The 6,253-nt window shown below is 33.9% G+C and overlaps 2 long non-coding RNA genes across 2 annotated transcripts; both read left to right on the top strand.

The window, feature by feature from the left end:
• On the top strand, positions 2,178–4,062 carry LOC107631574. The gene is made up of 3 exons (XR_001618583.2): positions 2,178–2,846; positions 3,580–3,632; positions 3,734–4,062. It is a non-coding gene; the product is annotated as an uncharacterized LOC107631574 (long non-coding RNA).
• On the top strand, positions 5,166–5,663 carry LOC107631581. Its single transcript, XR_001618585.1, has 3 exons — positions 5,166–5,280; positions 5,370–5,433; positions 5,598–5,663. It is a non-coding gene; the product is annotated as an uncharacterized LOC107631581 (long non-coding RNA).

Genomic DNA, 6,253 nt, shown 5'->3' with positions numbered 1-6,253 from the left:
GTATTAAATTGGTTCTTTATGTTTGGACATAATCCTGTTTGGGTCCTTAAGGTTTAAAGTGTCCTATTTGAATCCAAAAAAGTTTCATTTAGCTTCAATTTAGTCCCACCTTGAAGTCAAAATTAAATAATTGACGAAACATCCTACATGACAATAATACAAGAACAAAGTCGATAATTTGGAGAACAAGTATAAACTCCAAAGGCACAAATCAACCGTGGATGCATCAATACATTTATTTATCATTCTCCTTATTTCTATAAAAAATATTTTATTTAAATTGTAAGAAAATAATAAATAAATGTATTGATGCATCCACGATTGATTTTGTGCCTCTGGAGCGTGTACTTGACTACAAAAAAATTAGATTAAAACGGCATTAATTTTATGGTGGTTTTACAGAACCACCATTTTTTCGCTAATTTCGGCGGTTTTAGCTTGTGCCATAATATTTGAGACTTTTGTGGTGGTTTTAGTTGATTGTGGCAGTTTTAAACTGCCACTATCATTTTTTCTTTTGTCTTTTTAACTCACCTGATGTATTGTTGTATTTGACTGTATGAGAGACCGAGAGTGATAAGTGTGATTTCTCAATAAAAAGTGAATGCCGAACCCTAATCCCTAATCCCTTGCTGCCGTTCATCTTCTGCCACTGTCATTCATCTCCTTGCTGCCACTTGATGAATGAGTTTTTGATGGTATAGAATTTCACAAATGAATTCTTGTTGCAAGTATAGTTTCTAAACTAACAAATAATCCTTTCATACAAACATTTGGTTGTCACAAGTAACAAACCCCCATAAAAATAACCGAAGTATTCAAACCTCGGGTCGTTCTCCCTAGGAATTGGAATAAAGTGTTCTTGTTATTGGTTATGATGTATATTTTGGGGTTTTTGAGATAAGAAACAAGAATTGTAAATTGCAAAAGAAATAAAATAACAACTAGAAAAGCTCTTGGCAAGGTATGAGAACTAGAAGTCCTATCCTAGCTATCCTTATCAATTGTGATGAGAATTGTTCATTGCTCCCACTTAGTTAACCTCTAACTATGAAGGAAAGTCAAGTGAATGAATTAAATTGATTCTACAAGTCCTAGCCTAATCATGATAAAAGACTAGCTTTAGTGCCATTCAAGTCAATTAGCAACTTCTAACTATCAATCAACAAAGGAGTTTGATAACTCAAGAGTCACCAATTACTCTACCTAGGCCAAGAGGAACAAAATCTACTCTAACATCATTCCAAGCATTTTATCAAACACTTGGAAGGCATAAAAGCAAAGCAAGATAGGATTGCAAGAAAAGTAAATCTACACTACTCAATTGCAAGGAAATTAACAACAACAATTCAATTAAGCAATAAAGGAACATGAATCATAAATTGCATTAAAAGAAAAATAGAGGAACAAAAGTGCATTAACATAAAAGTAGAGAATTACAAGAATTAAATGCTAAACTAGAGAGAGGAAAGGTAGAGGAATAAGAATTGATAAAGGAAAAGTAAATCAAAGCATGAAATTAACCTAGATCTAAGAAATCCTAATCTAACTCTAACCTTTAGAAACTAACTTTCCCTCCAAAACTAAACTAAAACTAATTAACTAACTAATTGGTTCATCCCTCTTTAATCCTTGGTTTAAATAGCACCAGAAATGAGTTGGATTGGGCCAAAAATGCTTCAGAAATCGCTGGCCACGAGTTGCCTTTAGTGAGTCACATGTAGCTTCCCACGTGTACGCGTACATCACGCGTACACATATCTAGATGCCAAGCAACTATGGCAAATTTTATATCATTTTGAAGCCCCGGATGTTAGCTTTCCAACGCTACTAGAACTGCCTCATTTGGACCTCTGTAGCTCAAGTTATGGTCGATTAAGTGCGAAGAGGTCAGGATCGACAGCTTTGCGATTCCTTCATTTCTTCATGAGTTCTCCATTTCTACATGATTTTTTCTTCATTCCCTCAATCCAATCTTTGCATCCTAAATCTGAAATCACTTAACAAATATATCAAGGCATCTAATGCAATCAAGGTGAATTAAATCTAGCTTTTTTAAGACCTAAAAAGCATGTTTTCACTCTTAAGCACAATTAAAGGAGAATTTACAAAACCATGCTATTTTAGTGAATAAATGGGGGAAAATTGACAAAACGTTCTAAATTCAATACAAGATAAACCCTAAAAATGGGGTTTCTCACCACTCATCCACTCGTTGCAACTCACATCCTTGCCGCTGCAAGAAATGTCGTTGTTGTTGCCTTCAGCAAGTTTTCGATCCAATTCTCCATCTGGCCTCAATCTGAAGGTTTGTCGCTGCCGCTTATTTCACTGCCATTGTTCATCTCCTCGTCGTCACTCATCCCCTCACCATATCAAGCAACATCGTGTCGCTACCTTCAATGAGGTTCTGGCTTCGATCTGAAGGTTAGTCACCGTCACTCATTCCGTTGCCGCCTTTATTTTTCACCTCGCCGCCGCAAGCAATGCTGCTGTTACTGCCTTTAGCGAGCCTCTGTGATTTTGTTTCACCTTCATCTTCTTTTGATTTTTCCTTCCTCTTCATAATTTTAGATCTAGTTCATGATCTAGTAGGAAGAAACAGAGAATGCTTATTTTTTCTCTTTTATTTTTAGTTTGATTGATCTTCTGCATTGTTGTTGTTGTTGTTGTTGATGAGGGTGCCAGAGGTGGTGGAATTTTACTACACGTTGATGAGGAGAGAACCATAGCAACTATCTCGATGCAAATATAGCTGAAACGGAATCCTAGAGGCCGTGCTGGCTCTAGCAAATGCATGTGACATGATCGATGAGATTGAGAACCACTCTTTTCACTTGCTCGCGGTAAGTGCTCACTGATTTTTTTCATTTTTTGCTAAATTTACAATTATGCCCCGCGAAGAAGGGGAACTAGATGTGATTGAAACCTGTGTGTTTTGGAATGTTCATGAGCCTTCCCCTGGCAATGTACCTCACCACTCTCTTCTTCTGAATTATTATCATGTTTTGTTTTTTCTTCTGTGTTTCTCTCTCTCATTTGATCTTTGTTTATTGTGTTTTCTTCATGCTACTCAACTCAGTAAAATTTTGAAGGGACTAATAGATTATTATAAAATCTCCATTCCAAGAGACTCAACTGGAAGGGTGAATAGTTTCTTATTACAAACATTTAGTAATAATGTACTTATTGCATTCTATGTGTTTGTTATTTTGCTTCTTAGAAATTGCTTCTGTTAGTTCTGTATTTGGTTGTAGCTCCTGGTTTTAAGGCTTGGAGTTTGTTCCTTGTTGCATCTAAGTTTCAATGATTTCAAGATTTAACTTGAATTCTACTTGTTTAAAACTGGATAAGTTATTGGTTGCTTGAATTACATAGTAGCAGCATTGGGGTTATTTATGAAGACAATGTAAAATTGAAGATGTGATAGGTAAAGAAAATTGGGGTTATCTTTGTACTTTGAAGACAATGTAAAATTGACAGAGGGCATTTTAAAATTACAGTCTAATTTATGAAGATGTGATAGGTAAAGCAAATTTTTTAACTAGTTTCTTGTTGCCTTTGGGGTTATTTCTGCAGACTGCTCATATTTGATAACATAGAGAATGGAAGCTTAAAAGAGCATCTCAATGGTAAATTTTGAAAGAAATTAGAAGAATTTTAGAGGATCCTCTTAATAATAATTGGAACTATTTTTATTTATTTATTTATTTCAATGTTTGAATGCTAGTAGATCCCTTGAATACTCCTTTAAATTGGAGGATGAGGTTGCAGATTGCTAATGAAGTTGTAGCAGCACTGGTAAGCTCTTCAAACAAAAGCTTGTCAAAGAACTAAATTTGCCTAATGTGTTTTGACTTGAAACTGCACTCTTCTTATCATATTTTTCTAATGCAAGTAATTTGAGGACTATGAAAAGTTAATGTCTCATTGAGTTTATGAATTGCTATTGGATGCGTGACATCCTTGCTAAGCTGTAACTGTTTAGCATTTTTCATTCTTGGCATTTATGATAAAATAAATATTAGAAACTATGGTACTATGGTACCTTGGTTTCATGGAAGCGAGTGTAAATTAGTGATTATATGGGGGATATTCTTCAAATGATTCCTTTGAGATTAATTGTTCTGCAAGTAATGGATTCCCATAGCTGCAGGTGTTCGAGATGAAAAAGTTAAAAGTTCACAACTGGAAATTAGCCAACGGTGCAATGCCATACCTTCAGCACTTGCTGATCGATTTTTGTCGACAGTTGGATGATCTCCCAAATGAATTGTGGTCTTTGATTGCCCTGAGACAAGTGCATGTTTTGCTACCCTCTGAAGCATTGTCTCTCAGACTAAAAGATATTGAAATGAAGGATGGGTGTGAGCTCATAATCAGAGAGGGTAATTCCTATTTCTCTGGAATTTAGAACTAGAGATTGTTGTTTGAATCTCTTTTCTTTTACTCTCTTTTTTTTGGAGGGTGTGTGTTTGAATCTGTAATATATGTATTATAAATTCTTGGACCATTTCATCCACTGAAAATCATAGGTTTGATGTACTGCTTTCAACTTTGTGATTTTAATTTTGAAAACCAAGAGTTCAATTTTAATGTATTACTAGTATAAGTTTTTCTTTGGTGCACTATGCCTTCAAAGGCTGCCTGTTGATAGATGTGAGATGTCAACCTGTCTTTGAAACCCATAAATAATACCCAAATTTCTATTATATTATATAATTCTCAGTCTGTTAAATTGGCTTTCATTTCTTAACAATACCTCAATTTTCAGAATTTTATGGAGTTTGAAGTCAATCCCCAAATATTTGAATTAGCAAAATGATTAGCTTATGGAACTTATAGGAGTGCATTCGCTGTTGGCCGTCAATATGGGTTTCAATATTACTATAAGGACCAGCTGAGGCAGAATCAACTTGAACTTGAGGCTGCACGACGTAGCCTTCGGGAATTTCGAATTATGCAAGATATACATAACCAGGCAATTGTTGAAGGTTACCATGCTAGAAATGAAGGGGTTCATGATACTACTGAGCAGGCAAGTTTTTGTTTTTCTTCATATAATTTTGACTTATATTATTGTACTATTGTACTATAACAATATTATTATTCATATCTATAAATTAAAAATATCACTTATACTATTGTACTATTGATAATATAATGCAGGACTCTTTCATACTTGACTTGGGAAGATTTTTCACTGGCTATGAAATTGGAGTTATATAATCAAATAATCAACCCATTAATTAAGCCAGTTATGAGAACATTTTCAAAAAGGTTTTTTCTTTTCTCAAATCCTTATTAAGCAATTCAGGATATGCTTTTTTAATCTGCAACCTTTTTAAGTCTTTTTTTTTTCTATACAGTGGATACCTGAGCTGAGACATTATGCTCCAAATGTACCTATTGTGCTGGTTGGAACAAAACTGGGTAAGATCAAAATTCCATCGAAGTAGTATTAAAATCATAAAAGACAATCTTGTGCATATTCTCATTTCTCAATATTTATCATGTTATTTATCACTTTCTCATTGTGCATTACTCTAATTCTACATCAATTAACTTTTGCCAATTTAACTCGGATGCATACACAGATTTGAGGGAAGACAAGCAATTTTTCATTGATCATCTTGGAGCTACAAGAATAACTACTGCTCAGGCATGTCCCAAACAAAATATATATATATATATATATATATATTAAATGGCTGCATTAAGAGCTTGAATTTTTCTATGTGGATAATAGAGTTGATATTAAATGCCTGCATTAAGAGCTTGAATTTTTCTATGTGGATAATAGAGTTGATAATGCTTATGGTGTGCACTCTGCAGGGTGAAGAATTGAAGAAGATGATTAGTGCAATCACCTAGATACAGTGCAGTTCTAAAACACAGCAGGTAAATGTTACAACTTAATTGGAATTTATAGTAGCTATTATTACGGTAGTATTTCTTATTCAAGAGGATATATGACATATGGTATTTTATCAAATCTTATCGCGAAAGAAAAAACCACGCAAGAGAAGGACTTGTTTTTTCTTCTAAGTAGTATTTCTTATTCAGTTGTTCTTATTGTATTTCTGAAATCATTAATATAACAGAATCAAAAACATTAAGCTTTAGTGTTTTTTATTCTTTTATATTATTGTTGTGAAGAACATTAGGCTTCTTTTTGAGGCTGGAAAATGAAATTTAGTATTGCATTGTTGAATTAATCATTTTCTTTTTTCTCCAATTTTCGTTCCTCTGT

The sequence above is a fragment of the Arachis ipaensis genome, chromosome B01, assembly GCF_000816755.2.
Source record: "Arachis ipaensis cultivar K30076 chromosome B01, Araip1.1, whole genome shotgun sequence".
NCBI classification, from domain to species: Eukaryota; Viridiplantae; Streptophyta; class Magnoliopsida; order Fabales; family Fabaceae; genus Arachis; species Arachis ipaensis.
The sequence above is the reverse complement of the archived record's forward strand: the minus strand, read 5'-3'. Positions and strand labels throughout refer to the sequence as shown.